This window comes from Pleurodeles waltl, chromosome 4_1, assembly GCF_031143425.1.
Source record: "Pleurodeles waltl isolate 20211129_DDA chromosome 4_1, aPleWal1.hap1.20221129, whole genome shotgun sequence".
NCBI classification, from domain to species: Eukaryota; Metazoa; Chordata; class Amphibia; order Caudata; family Salamandridae; genus Pleurodeles; species Pleurodeles waltl.
The window spans coordinates 978,232,315-978,246,962 of record NC_090442.1 but is presented as its reverse complement, the minus strand read 5'-3'; positions in this window follow the sequence as shown (position 1 = coordinate 978,246,962).

Genomic DNA, 14,648 nt, shown 5'->3' with positions numbered 1-14,648 from the left:
TTCCCCTAGGTCTCTAGTTTTCAGAAATGCACAGGTTTGGTAGGTTTCCCTAGGTGCCGGCTGAGCTAGAGGCCAAAATCTACAGGTAGGCACTTCGCAAAAAACACCTCTGTTTTCTTCCAAAAATTTGGATGTGTCCACGTTGCGCTTTGGGGCGTTTCCTGTCGCGGGCGCTAGGCCTACCCACACAAGTGAGGTATCATTTTTATCGGGAGACTTGGGGGAACGCTGGGTGGAAGGAAATTTGAGGCTCCTCTCAGATTCCAGAACTTTCTGCCACAGAAATGTGAGGAACATGTGTTTTTTTAGCCATATTTTGAGGTTTGCAAAGGATTCTGGGTAACAGAACCTGGTCCGAGCCCCGCAAGTTACCCCTCCTTGGATTCCCCTAGGTCTCTTGTTTTCAGAAATGCACAGGTTTGGTAGGTTTCCCTAGGAGCCGGCTGAGCTAGAGGCCAAAATCTACAGGTAGGCACTTCGCAAAAAACACCTCTGTTTTCTTCCAAAAATTTGGATGTGTCCACGTTGCGCTTTGGGGCATTTCCTGTCGCGGGCGATAGGCCTACCCACACAAGTGAGGTATCATTTTTATCGGGAGACTTGGGGGAACGCTGGGTGGAAGGAAATTTGTGGTTTCTCTCAGATTCCAGAACTTTCTGCCACAGAAATGTGAGGAACATGTGTTTTTTTAGCCAAATTTTGAGGTTTGCAAAGGATTCTGGGTAACAGAACCTGGTCCGAGCTCCGCAAGTCAGCCCTCCTTGGATTCCCCTAGGTCTCTAGTTTTCAGAAATGCACAGGTTTGGTAGGTTTCCCTAGGTGTCTGCTGAGCTAGAGGCCAAAATCTACAGGTAGGCACTTCGCAAAAAACACCTCTGTTTTCTTCCAAAAATTTGGATGTGTCCACGTTGCGCTTTGGGGCGTTTCCTGTCGCGGGCGCTAGGCCTACCCACACAAGTGAGGTATCATTTTTATCGGGAGACTTGGGGGAACGCTGGGTGGAAGGAAATTTGTGGCTCCTCTCAGATTCCAGAACTTTCTGCCACAGAAATGGGAGGAACATGTGTTTTTGTAGCCATATTTTGAGGTTTGCAAAGGATTCTGGGTAACAGAACCTGGTCCGAGCCCCGCAAGTCACCCCTCCTTGGATTCCCCTAGGTCTCTAGTTTTCAGAAATGCACAGGTTTGGTAGGTTTCCCTGGGTGCCGGCTGAGCTGGAGGCCAAAATCTACAGGTAGGCACTTCGCAAAAAACACCTCTGTTTTCTTCCAAAAATGTGGATGTGTCCACGTTGCGCTTTGGGGCGTTTCCTGTCGCGGGTGCTAGGCCTACCCACACAAGTGAGGTATCATTTTTATCGGGAGACTTGGGGGAACGCTGGGTGGAAGGAAATTTGTGGCTCCTCTCAGATTCCAGAACTTTCTGCCACAGAAATGTGAGGAACATGTGTTTTTTTAGCCATATTTTGAGGTTTGCAAAGGATTCTGGGTAACAGAACCTGGTCCGAGCCCCGCAAGTCACCCCTCCTTGGATTCCCCTACGTCTCTAGTTTTCAGAAATGCACAGTTTTGGTAGGTTTCCCTAGGTGCCGGCTGAGCTAGAGGCCAAAATCTACAGGTAGGCACTTCGCAAAAAACACCTCTGTTTTCTTCCAAAAATTTGGATGTGTCCACGTTGCGCTTTGGGGCGTTTCCTGTCGCGGGCGATAGGCCTACCCACACAAGTGAGGTATCATTTTTATTGGGAGACTTGGGGGAACGCTGGGTGGAAGGACATTTGTGGCTCCTCTCAGATTCCAGAACTTTCTGCCACAGAAATGTGAGGAACATGTGTTTTTTTACCCAAATTTTGAGGTTTGCAAAGGATTCTGGGTAACAGAACCTGGTCCGAGCTCCGCAAGTCACCGCTCCTTGGATTCCCCTAGGTCTCTGGTTTTCAGAAATGCACATGTTTGGTAGGTTTCCCTAGGTGCCGGCTGAGCTAGAGGCCAAAATCTACAGGTAGGCACTTCGCAAAAAACACCTCTGTTTTCTTCCAAAAATTTGGATGTGTCCACGTTGCGCTTTGGGGCGTTTCCTGTCGCGGGCGCTAGGCCTACCCACACAAGTGAGGTATCATTTTTATCGGGAGACTTGGGGGAACGCTGGGTGGAAGGAAATTTGTGGCTCCTCTCAGATTCCAGAACTTTCTGCCACAGAAATGTGAGGAACATGTGTTTTTTTAGCCAAATTTTGAGGTTTGCAAAGGATTCTGGGTAACAGAACCTGGTCCGAGCTCCGCAAGTCACCCCTCCTTGGATTCCCCTAGGTCTCTAGTTTTCAGAAATGCACAGGTTTGGTAGGTTTCCCTAGGTGCCGGCTGAGCTAGAGGCCAAAATCTACAGGTAGGCACTTCGCAAAAAACACCTCTGTTTTCTTCCAAAAATTTGGATGTGTCCACGTTGCGCTTTGGGGCGTCTCCTGTCGCGGGCGCTAGGCCTACCCACACAAGTGAGGTATCATTTTTATCGGGAGACTTGGGGGAATGCTGGGTGGAAGGAAATTTGTGGCTCCTCTCAGATTCCAGAACTTTCTGCCACAGAAATGTGAGGAACATGTGTTTTTTTAGCCAAATTTTGAGGTTTGCAAAGGATTCTGGGTAACAGAACCTGGTCCGAGCTCCGCAAGTCACCGCTCCTTGGATTCCCCTAGGTCTCTGGTTTTCAGAAATGCACATGTTTGGTTGGTTTCCCTAGGTGCCGGCTGAGCTAGAGGCCAAAATCTACAGGTAGGCACTTCGCAAAAAACACCTCTGTTTTCTTCCAAAAATTTGGATGTGTCCACGTTGCGCTTTGGGGCGTTTCCTGTCGCGGGCGTTAGGCCTACCCACACAAGTGAGGTATCATTTTTATCGGGAGACTTGGGGGAACGCTGGGTGGAAGGAAATTTGTGGCTCCTCTCAGATTCCAGAACTTTCTGCCACAGAAATGTGAGGAACATGTGTTTTTTTAGCCAAATTTTGAGGTTTGCAAAGGATTCTGGGTAACAGAACCTAGTCCGAGCTCCGCAAGTCACCGCTCCTTGGATTCCCCTAGGTCTCTGGTTTTCAGAAATGCACATGTTTGGTAGGTTTCCCTGGGTGCCGGCTGAGCTAGAGGCCAAAATCTACAGGTAGGCACTTCGCAAAAAACACCTCTGTTTTCTTCCAAAAATGTGGATGTGTCCACGTTGCGCTTTGGGGCGTTTCCTGTCGCGGGCGCTAGGCCTACCCACACAAGTGAGGTATCATTTTTATCGAGAGACTTGGGGGAACGCTGGGTGGAAGGAAATTTGTGGCTCCTCTCAGATTCCAGAACTTTCTGCCACAGAAATGTGAGGAACATGTGTTTTTTTAGCCAAATTTTGAGGTTTGCAAAGGATTCTGGGTAACAGAACCTGGTCCGAGCTCCGCAAGTCACCGCTCCTTGGATTCCCCTAGGTCTCTGGTTTTCAGAAATGCACATGTTTGGTAGGTTTCCCTGGGTGCCGGCTGAGCTAGAGGCCAAAATCTACAGGTAGGCACTTCGCAAAAAACACCTCTGTTTTCTTCCAAAAATTTGGATGTGTCCACATTGCGCTTTGGGGCGTTTCCTGTCGCGGGCGATAGGCCTACCCACACAAGTGAGGTATCATTTTTATCGGGAGACTTGGGGGAACGCTGGGTGGAAGGAAATTTGTGGCTCCTCTCAGATTCCAGAACTTTCTGCCACAGAAATGTGAGGAACATTTGTTTTTTTAACCAAATTTTGAGGTTTGCAAAGGTTTCTGGGTAACAGAACCTGGTCCGAGCTCCGCAAGTCACCGCTCCTTGGATTCCCCTAGGTCTCTGGTTTTCAGAAATGCACATGTTTGGTAGGTTTCCCTAGGTGCCGGCTGAGCTAGAGGCCAAAATCTACAGGTAGGCACTTCGCAAAAAACACCTCTGTTTTCTTCCAAAAATTTGGATGTGTCCACGTTGCGCTTTGGGGCGTTTCCTGTCGCGGGCGCTAGGCCTACCCACACAAGTGAGGTATCATTTTTATCGGGAGACTTGGGGGAACGCTGGGTGGAAGGAAATTTGTGGTTTCTCTCAGATTCCAGAACTTTCTGCCACAGAAATGTGAGGAACATGTGTTTTTTTAGCCAAATTTTGAGGTTTGCAAAGGATTCTGGGTAACAGAACCTGGTCCGAGCTCCGCAAGTCACCCCTCCTTGGATTCCCCTAGGTCTCTAGTTTTCAGAAATGCACAGGTTTGGTAGGTTTCCCTAGGTGTCTGCTGAGCTAGAGGCCAAAATCTACAGGTAGGCACTTCGCAAAAAACACCTCTGTTTTCTTCCAAAAATTTGGATGTGTCCACGTTGCGCTTTGGGGCGTTTCCTGTCGCGGGCGCTAGGCCTACCCACACAAGTGAGGTATCATTTTTATCGGGAGACTTGGGGGAACGCTGGGTGGAAGGAAATTTGTGGCTCCTCAGATTCCAGAACTTTCTGCCACAGAAATGTGAGGAACATGTGTTTTTGTAGCCATATTTTGAGGTTTGCAAAGGATTCTGGGTAACAGAACCTGGTCCGAGCCCCGCAAGTCACCCCTCCTTGGATTCCCCTAGGTCTCTAGTTTTCAGAAATGCACAGGTTTGGTAGGTTTCCCTGGGTGCCGGCTGAGCTGGAGGCCAAAATCTATAGGTAGGCACTTCGCAAAAAACACCTCTGTTTTCTTCCAAAAATGTGGATGTGTCCACGTTGCGCTTTGGGGCGTTTCCTGTCGCGGGCGCTAGGCCTACCCACACAAGTGAGGTATCATTTTTATCGGGAGACTTGGGGGAACGCTGGGTGGAAGGAAATTTGTGGCTCCTCTCAGATTCCAGAACTTTCTGCCACAGAAATGTGAGGAACATGTGTTTTTTTAGCCAAATTTTGAGGTTTGCAAAGGATTCTGGGTAACAGAACCTGGTCCGAGCTCCGCAAGTCACCGCTCCTTGGATTCCCCTAGGTCTCTGGTTTTCAGAAATGCACATGTTTGGTAGGTTTCCCTAGGTGCCGGCTGAGCTAGAAGCCAAAATCTACAGGTAGGCACTTCGCAAAAAACACCTCTGTTTTCTTCCAAAAATTTGGATGTGTCCACGTTGCGCTTTGGGGCGTTTCCTGTCGCGGGCGCTAGGCCTTCCCACACAAGTGAGGTATCATTTTTATCGGGAGACTTGGGGGAACGCTGGGTGGAAGGAAATTTGTGGCTCCTCTCAGATTCCCGAACTTTCTGCCACAGAAATGTGAGGAACATGTGTTTTTGTAGCCATATTTTGAGGTTTGCAAAGGATTCTGGGTAACAGAACCTGGTCCGAGCCCCGCAAGTCACCCCTCCTTGGATTCCCCTAGGTCTCTAGTTTTCAGAAATGCACAGTTTTGGTAGGTTTCCCTAGGTGCCGGCTGAGCTAGAGGCCAAAATCTACAGGTAGGCACTTCGCAAAAAACACCTCTGTTTTCTTCCAAAAATTTGGATGTGTCCACGTTGCGCTTTGGGGCGTTTCCTGTCGCGGGCGATAGGCCTACCCACACAAGTGAGGTATCATTTTTATCGGGAGACTTGGGGGAACGCTGGGTGGAAGGACATTTGTGGCTCCTCTCAGATTCCAGAACTTTCTGCCACAGAAATGTGAGGAACATGTGTTTTTTTACCCAAATTTTGAGGTTTGCAAAGGATTCTGGGTAACAGAACCTGGTCCGAGCTCCGCAAGTCACCGCTCCTTGGATTCCCCTAGGTCTCTGGTTTTCAGAAATGCACATGTTTGGTAGGTTTCCCTAGGTGCCGGCTGAGCTAGAGGCCAAAATCTACAGGTAGGCACTTCGCAAAAAACACCTCTGTTTTCTTCCAAAAATTTGGATGTGTCCACGTTGCGCTTTGGGGCGTTTCCTGTCGCGGGCGCTAGGCCTACCCACACAAGTGAGGTATCATTTTTATCGGGAGACTTGGGGGAACGCTGGGTGGAAGGAAATTTGTGGCTCCTCTCAGATTCCAGAACTTTCTGCCACAGAAATGTGAGGAACATGTGTTTTTTTAGCCAAATTTTGAGGTTTGCAAAGGATTCTGGGTAACAGAACCTGGTCCGAGCTCCGCAAGTCACCCCTCCTTGGATTCCCCTAGGTCTCTAGTTTTCAGAAATGCACAGGTTTGGTAGGTTTCCCTAGGTGCCGGCTGAGCTAGAGGCCAAAATCTACAGGTAGGCACTTCGCAAAAAACACCTCTGTTTTCTTCCAAAAATTTGGATGTGTCCACGTTGCGCTTTGGGGCGTCTCCTGTCGCGGGCGCTAGGCCTACCCACACAAGTGAGGTATCATTTTTATCGGGAGACTTGGGGGAATGCTGGGTGGAAGGAAATTTGTGGCTCCTCTCAGATTCCAGAACTTTCTGCCACAGAAATGTGAGGAACATGTGTTTTTTTAGCCAAATTTTGAGGTTTGCAAAGGATTCTGGGTAACAGAACCTGGTCCGAGCTCCGCAAGTCACCGCTCCTTGGATTCCCCTAGGTCTCTGGTTTTCAGAAATGCACATGTTTGGTAGGTTTCCCTGGGTGCCGGCTGAGCTAGAGGCCAAAATCTACAGGTAGGCACTTCGCAAAAAACACCTCTGTTTTCTTCCAAAAATTTGGATGTGTCCACGTTGCGCTTTGGGGCGTTTCTTGTCGCGGGCGATAGGCCTACCCACACAAGTGAGGTATCATTTTTATCGGGAGACTTGGGGGAACGCTGGGTGGAAGGAAATTTGTGGCTCCTCTCAGATTCCAGAACTTTCTGCCACAGAAATGTGAGGAACATTTATTTTTTTAGCCAAATTTTGAGGTTTGCAAAGGTTTCTGGGTAACAGAACCTGGTCCGAGCTCCGCAAGTCACCGCTCCTTGGATTCCCCTAGGTCTCTGGTTTTCAGAAATGCACATGTTTGGTAGGTTTCCCTAGGTGCCGGCTGAGCTAGAGGCCAAAATCTACAGGTAGGCACTTCGCAAAAAACACCTCTGTTTTCTTCCAAAAATTTGGATGTGTCCACGTTGCGCTTTGGGGCGTTTCCTGTCGCGGGCGCTAGGCCTACCCACACAAGTGAGGTATCATTTTTATCGGGAGACTTGGGGGAACGCTGGGTGGAAGGAAATTTGTGGTTTCTCTCAGATTCCAGAACTTTCTGCCACAGAAATGTGAGGAACATGTGTTTTTTTAGCCAAATTTTGAGGTTTGCAAAGGATTCTGGGTAACAGAACCTGGTCCGAGCTCCGCAAGTCACCCCTCCTTGGATTCCCCTAGGTCTCTAGTTTTCAGAAATGCACAGGTTTGGTAGGTTTCCCTAGGTGTCTGCTGAGCTAGAGGCCAAAATCTACAGGTAGGCACTTCGCAAAAAACACCTCTGTTTTCTTCCAAAAATTTGGATGTGTCCACGTTGCGCTTTGGGGCGTTTCCTGTCGCGGGCGCTAGGCCTACCCACACAAGTGAGGTATCATTTTTATCGGGAGACTTGGGGGAACGCTGGGTGGAAGGAAATTTGTGGCTCCTCAGATTCAAGAACTTTCTGCCACAGAAATGTGAGGAACATGTGTTTTTGTAGCCATATTTTGAGGTTTGCAAAGGATTCTGGGTAACAGAACCTGGTCCGAGCCCCGCAAGTCACCCCTCCTTGGATTCCCCTAGGTCTCTAGTTTTCAGAAATGCACAGGTTTGGTAGGTTTCCCTGGGTGCCGGCTGAGCTGGAGGCCAAAATCTACAGGTAGGCACTTCGCAAAAAACACCTCTGTTTTCTTCCAAAAATGTGGATGTGTCCACGTTGCGCTTTGGGGCGTTTCCTGTCGCGGGCGCTAGGCCTACCCACACAAGTGAGGTATCATTTTTATCGGGAGACTTGGGGGAACGCTGGGTGGAAGGAAATTTGTGGCTCCTCTCAGATTCCAGAACTTTCTGCCACAGAAATGTGAGGAACATGTGTTTTTTTAGCCAAATTTTGAGGTTTGCAAAGGATTCTGGGTAACAGAACCTGGTCCGAGCTCCGCAAGTCACCGCTCCTTGGATTCCCCTAGGTCTCTGGTTTTCAGAAATGCACATGTTTGGTAGGTTTCCCTAGGTGCCGGCTGAGCTAGAAGCCAAAATCTACAGGTAGGCACTTCGCAAAAAACACCTCTGTTTTCTTCCAAAAATTTGGATGTGTCCACGTTGCGCTTTGGGGCGTTTCCTGTCGCGGGCGCTAGGCCTTCCCACACAAGTGAGGTATCATTTTTATCGGGAGACTTGGGGGAACGCTGGGTGGAAGGAAATTTGTGGCTCCTCTCAGATTCCCGAACTTTCTGCCACAGAAATGTGAGGAACATGTGTTTTTTTAGCCAAATTTTGAGGTTTGCAAAGGATTCTGGGTAACAGACCCTGGTCCGAGCCCCGCAAGTCACCCCTGTTTGGATTCCCCTAGGTCTCTAGTTTTCAGAAATGCACAGGTTTGCTAGGTTTCCCTAGGTGCCGGCTGAGCTAGAGGCCAAAATATACAGGTAGGCACTTCGCAAAAAACACCTCTGTTTTCTTCCAAAAATTTGGATGTGTCCACGTTGCGCTTTGGGGCGTTTCCTGTCGCGGGCGCTAGGCCTACCCACACAAGTGAGGTATCATTTTTATCGGGAGACTTGGGGGAACGCTGGGTGGAAGGAAATTTGTGGCTCCTCTCAGATTCCCGAACTTTCTGCCACAGAAATGTGAGGAACATGTGTTTTTTTAGCCAAATTTTGAGGTTTGCAAAGGATTCTGGGTAACAGAACCTGGTCCGAGCTCCGCAAGTCACCGCTCCTTGGATTCCCCTAGGTCTCTAGTTTTCAGAAATGCACAGGTTTGGTAGGTTTCCCTAGGTGCCGGCTGAGCTAGAGGCCAAAATCTACAGGTAGGCACTTCGCAAAAAACACCTCTGTTTTCTTCAAAAAATTTGGATGTGTCCACGTTGCGCTTTGGGGCGTTTCCTGTCGCGGGCGATAGGCCTACCCACACAAGTGAGGTATCATTTTTATCGGGAGACTTGGGGGAACGCTGGGTGGAAGGAAATTTGTGGCTCCTCTCAGATTCCAGGACTTTCTGCCACAGAAATGTGAGGAACATGTGTTTTTTTAGCCAAATTTTGAGGTTTGCAAAGGATTCTGGGTAACAGAACCTGGTCCGAGCCCCGCAAGTCACCCCTCCTTGGATTCCCCTAGGTCTCTAGTTTTCAGAAATGCACAGGTTTGGTAGGTTTCCCTAGGTGCCGGCTGAGCTAGAGGCCAAAATCTACAGGTAAGCACTTCGCAAAAAACACCTCTGTTTTCTTCCAAAAATGTGGATGTGTCCACGTTGCGCTTTGGGGCGTTTCCTGTCGCGGGCGCTAGGCCTACCCACACAAGTGAGGTATCATTTTTATCGGGAGACTTGGGGGAACGCTGGGTGGAAGGAAATTTGTGGCTCCTCTCAGATTCCAGGACTTTCTGCCACAGAAATGTGAGGAACATGTGTTTTTTTAGCCAAATTTTGAGGTTTGCAAAGGATTGTGGGTAACAGAACCTGGTCCGAGCCCCGCAAGTCACCCCTCCTTGGATTCCCCTAGGTCTCTAGTTTTCAGAAATGCACAGGTTTGGTAGGTTTCCCTAGGTGCCGGCTGAGCTAGAGGCCAAAATCTACAGGTAGGCACTTCGCAAAAAACACCTCTGTTTTCTTCAAAAAATTTGGATGTGTCCACGTTGCGCTTTGGGGTGTTTCCTGTTGCGGGCGCTAGGCCTACCCACACAAGTGAGGTATCATTTTTATCGGGAGACTTGGGGGAACGCTGGGTGGAAGGAAATTTGTGGCTCCTCTCAGATTCCAGAACTTTTTGCCACAGAAATGTGAGGAACGTGTGTTTTTTTAGCCAAATTTTGAGGTTTGCAAAGGATTCTAAGTAACAGAACCTGGTCCGAGCTCCGCAAGTCACCCCTCCTTGGATTCCCCTAGGTCTCTAGTTTTCAGAAATGCACAGGTTTGGTAGGTTTCCCTGGGTGCCGGCTGAGCTAGAGGCCAAAATCTACAGGTAGGCACTTCGCAAAAAACACCTCTGTTTTCTTCCAAAAATTTGGATGTGTCCACATTGCACTTTGGGGCGTTTCCTGTCGCGGGCGCTAGGCCTACCCACACAAGTGAGGTATCATTTTTATCGGGAGACTTGGGGGAACGCTGGGTGGAAGGAAATTTGTGGCTCCTCTCAGATTCCAGAACTTTCTGCCACAGAAATGTGAGGAACATGTGTTTTTTTAGCCATATTTTGAGGTTTGCAAAGGATTCTGGGTAACAGAACCTGGTCCGAGCCCCGCAAGTCACCCCTCCTTGGATTCCCCTAGGTCTCTAGTTTTCAGAAATGCACAGGTTTGGTAGGTTTCCCTAGGTGCCGGCTGAGCTAGAGGCCAAAATCTACAGGTAGGCACTTCACAAAAAACACCTCTGTTTTCTTCCAAAAATTTGGATGTGTCCACGTTGCGCTTTGGGGCGTTTCCTGTCGCGGGCGATAGGCCTACCCACACAAGTGAGGTATCATTTTTATCGGGAGACTTGGGGGAACGCTGGGTGGAAGGAAATTTGTGGCTCCTCTCAGATTCCAGAACTTTCTGCCACAGAAATGTGAGGAACATGTGTTTTTTTAGCCAAATTTTGAGGTTTGCAAAGGATTCTGGGTAACAGAACCTGGTCCGAGCTCCGCAAGTCACCGCTCCTTGAATTCCCCTAGGTCTCTGGTTTTCAGAAATGCACATGTTTGGTAGGTTTCCCTAGGTGCCGGCTGAGCTAGAAGCCAAAATCTACAGGTAGGCACTTCGCAAAAAACACCTCTGTTTTCTTCCAAAAATTTGGATGTGTCCACGTTGCGCTTTGGGGCGTTTCCTGTCGCGGGCGCTAGGCCTACCCACACAAGTGAGGTATCATTTTTATCGGGAGACTTGGGGGAACGCTGGGTGGAAGGAAATTTGTGGCTCCTCTCAGATTCCCGAACTTTCTGCCACAGAAATGTGAGGAACATGTGGTTTTTTTAGCCAAATTTTGAGGTTTGCAAAGGATTCTGGGTAACAGACCCTGGTCCGAGCCCCGCAAGTCACCCCTCTTTGGATTCCCCTAGGTCTCTAGTTTTCAGAAATGCACAGGTTTGGTAGGTTTCCCTAGGTGCCGGCTGAGCTAGAGGCCAAAATATACAGGTAGGCACTTCGCAAAAAACACCTCTGTTTTCTTCCAAAAATTTGGATGTGTCCACGTTGCGCTTTGGGGCGTTTCCTGTCGCGGGCGCTAGGCCTACCCACACAAGTGAGGTATCATTTTTATCGGGAGACTTGGGGGAACGCTGGGTGGAAGGAAATTTGTGGCTCCTCTCAGATTCCCGAACTTTCTGCCACAGAAATGTGAGGAACATGTGTTTTTTTAGCCAAATTTTGAGGTTTGCAAAGGATTCTGGGTAACAGAACCTGGTCCGAGCTCCGCAAGTCACCGCTCCTTGGATTCCCCTAGGTCTCTAGTTTTCAGAAATGCACAGGTTTGGTAGGTTTCCCTAGGTGCCGGCTGAGCTAGAGGCCAAAATCTACAGGTAGGCACTTCGCAAAAAACACCTCTGTTTTCTTCCAAAAATTTGGATGTGTCCACGTTGCGCTTTGGGGCGTTTCCTGTCGCGGGCGATAGGCCTACCCACACAAGTGAGGTATCATTTTTATCGGGAGACTTGGGGGAACTCTGGGTGGAAGGAAATTTGTGGCTCCTCTCAGATTCCAGGACTTTCTGCCACAGAAATGTGAGGAACATGTGTTTTTTTAGCCAAATTTTGAGGTTTGCAAAGGATTCTGGGTAACAGAACCTGGTCCGAGCCCCGCAAGTCACCCCTCCTTGGATTCCCCTAGGTCTCTAGTTTTCAGAAATGCACAGGTTTGGTAGGTTTCCCTAGGTGCCGGCTGAGCTAGAGGCCAAAATCTACAGGTAAGCACTTCGCAAAAAACACCTCTGTTTTCTTCCAAAAATGTGGATGTGTCCACGTTGCGCTTTGGGGCGTTTCCTGTCGCGGGCGCTAGGCCTACCCACACAAGTGAGGTATCATTTTTATCGGGAGACTTGGGGGAACGCTGGGTGGAAGGAAATTTGTGGCTCCTCTCAGATTCCAGGACTTTCTGCCACAGAAATGTGAGGAACATGTGTTTTTTTAGCCAAATTTTGAGGTTTGCAAAGGATTGTGGGTAACAGAACCTGGTTCGAGCCCCGCAAGTCATCCCTCCTTGGATTCCCCTAGGTCTCTAGTTTTCAGAAATGCACAGGTTTGGTAGGTTTCCCTAGGTGCCGGCTGAGCTAGAGGCCAAAATATACAGGTAGGCACTTCGCAAAAAACACCTCTGTTTTCTTCCAAAAATTTGGATGTGTCCACATTGCACTTTGGGGCGTTTCCTGTCGCGGGCGCTAGGCCTACCCACACAAGTGAGGTATCATTTTTATCGGGAGACTTGGGGGAACGCTGGGTGGAAGGAAATTTGTGGCTCCTCTCAGATTCCAGAACTTTCTGACACAGAAATGTGAGGAACATGTGTTTTTTTAGCCATATTTTGAGGTTTGCAAAGGATTCTGGGTAACAGAACCTGGTCCGAGCCCCGCAAGTCACCCCTCCTTGGATTCCCCTAGGTCTCTAGTTTTCAGAAATGCACAGGTTTGGTAGGTTTCCCTAGGTGCCGGCTGAGCTAGAGGCCAAAATCTACAGGTGGGAACTTCGCAAAAACACCTCTGTTTTCTTCCAAAAATTTGGATGTGTCCACGTTGCGCTTTGGGGCGTTTCCTGTCGCGGGCGCTAGGCCTACCCACACAAGTGAGGTATCATTTTTATCGGGAGACTTGGGGGAACGCTGGGTGGAAGGAAATTTGTGGCTCCTCTCAGATTCCAGAACTTTCTGCCACAGAAATGTGAGGAACATGTGTTTTTTTAGCCAAATTTTGAGGTTTGCAAAGGATTCTGGGTAACAGATCCTGGTCCGAGCTCCGCAAGTCACCCCTCCTTGGATTCCTCTAGGTCTCTAGTTTTCAGAAATGCACAGGTTTGGTAGGTTTCCCTAGGTGCCGGCTGAGCTAGAGGCCAAAATCTACAGGTAGGCACTTCGCAAAAAACACCTCTGTTTTCTTCCAAAAATTTGGATGTGTCCACGTTGCGCTCTGGGGCGTTTCCTGTCGCGGGCGCTAGGCCTACCCACACAAGTGAGGTATCATTTTTATCGGGAGACTTGGGGGAACGCTGGGTGGAAGGAAATTTGTGGCTCCTCTCAGATTCCAGAACTTTCTGCCACAGAAATGTGAGGAACATGTGTTTTTTTAGCCATATTTTGAGGTTTGCAAAGGATTCTGGGTAACAGAACCTGGTCCGAGCTCCGCAAGTCACCGCTCCTTGGATTCCCCTAGGTCTCTGGTTTTCAGAAATGCACATGTTTGATAGGTTTCCCTAGGTGCAGGCTGAGCTAGAGGCCAAAATCTACAGGTAGGCACTTCGCAAAAAACACCTCTGTTTTCTTCCAAAAATTTAGATGTGTCCACGTTGCGCTTTGGGGCGTTTCCTGTCGCGGGCGCTAGGCCTACCCACACAAGTGAGGTATCATTTTTATCGGGAGACTTGGGGGAACGCTGGGTGGAAGGAAATTTGTGGCTCCTCTCAGATTCCAGAACTTTCTGCCACAGAAATGTGAGGAACATGTGTTTTTTTAGCCATATTTTGAGGTTTGCAAAGGATTCTGGGTAACAGAACCTGGTCCGAGCCCCGCAAGTCACCCCTCCTTGGATTCCCCTAGGTCTCTAGTTTTCAGAAATGCACAGGTTTGGTAGGTTTCCCTAGGTGCCGGCTGAGCTAGAGGCCAAAATCTACAGGTGGGAACTTCGCAAAAACACCTCTGTTTTCTTCCAAAAATTTGGATGTGTCCACGTTGCGCTTTGGGGCGTTTCCTGTCGCGGGCGCTAGGCCTACCCACACAAGTGAGGTATCATTTTTATCGGGAGACTTGGGGGAACGCTGGGTGGAAGGAAATTTGTGGCTCCTCTCAGATTCCAGAACTTTCTGCCACAGAAATGTGAGGAACATGTGTTTTTTTAGCCAAATTTTGAGGTTTGCAAAGGATTCTGGGTAACAGAACCTGGTCCGAGCTCCGCAAGTCACCCCTCCTTGGATTCCCCTAGGTCTCTAGTTTTCAGAAATGCACAGGTTTGGTAGGTTTCCCTAGGTGCCGGCTGAGCTAGAGGCCAAAATCTACAGGTAGGCACTTCGCAAAAAACACCTCTGTTTTCTTCCAAAAATTTGGATGTGTCCACGTTGCGCTCTGGGGCGTTTCCTGTCGCGGGCGCTAGGCCTACCCACACAAGTGAGGTATCATTTTTATCGGGAGACTTGGGGGAACGCTGGGTGGAAGGAAATTTGTGGCTCCTCTCAGATTCCAGAACTTTCTGCCACAGAAATGTGAGGAACATGTGTTTTTTTAGCCAAATTTTGAGGTTTGCAAAGGATTCTGGGTAACAGAACCTGGTCCGAGCTCCGCAAGTCACCGCTCCTTGGATTCCCCTAGGTCTCTGGTTTTCAGAAATGCACATGTTTGGTAGGTTTCCCTAGGTGCAGGCTGAGCTAGAGGCCAAAATCTACAGGTAGGCACTTCGCA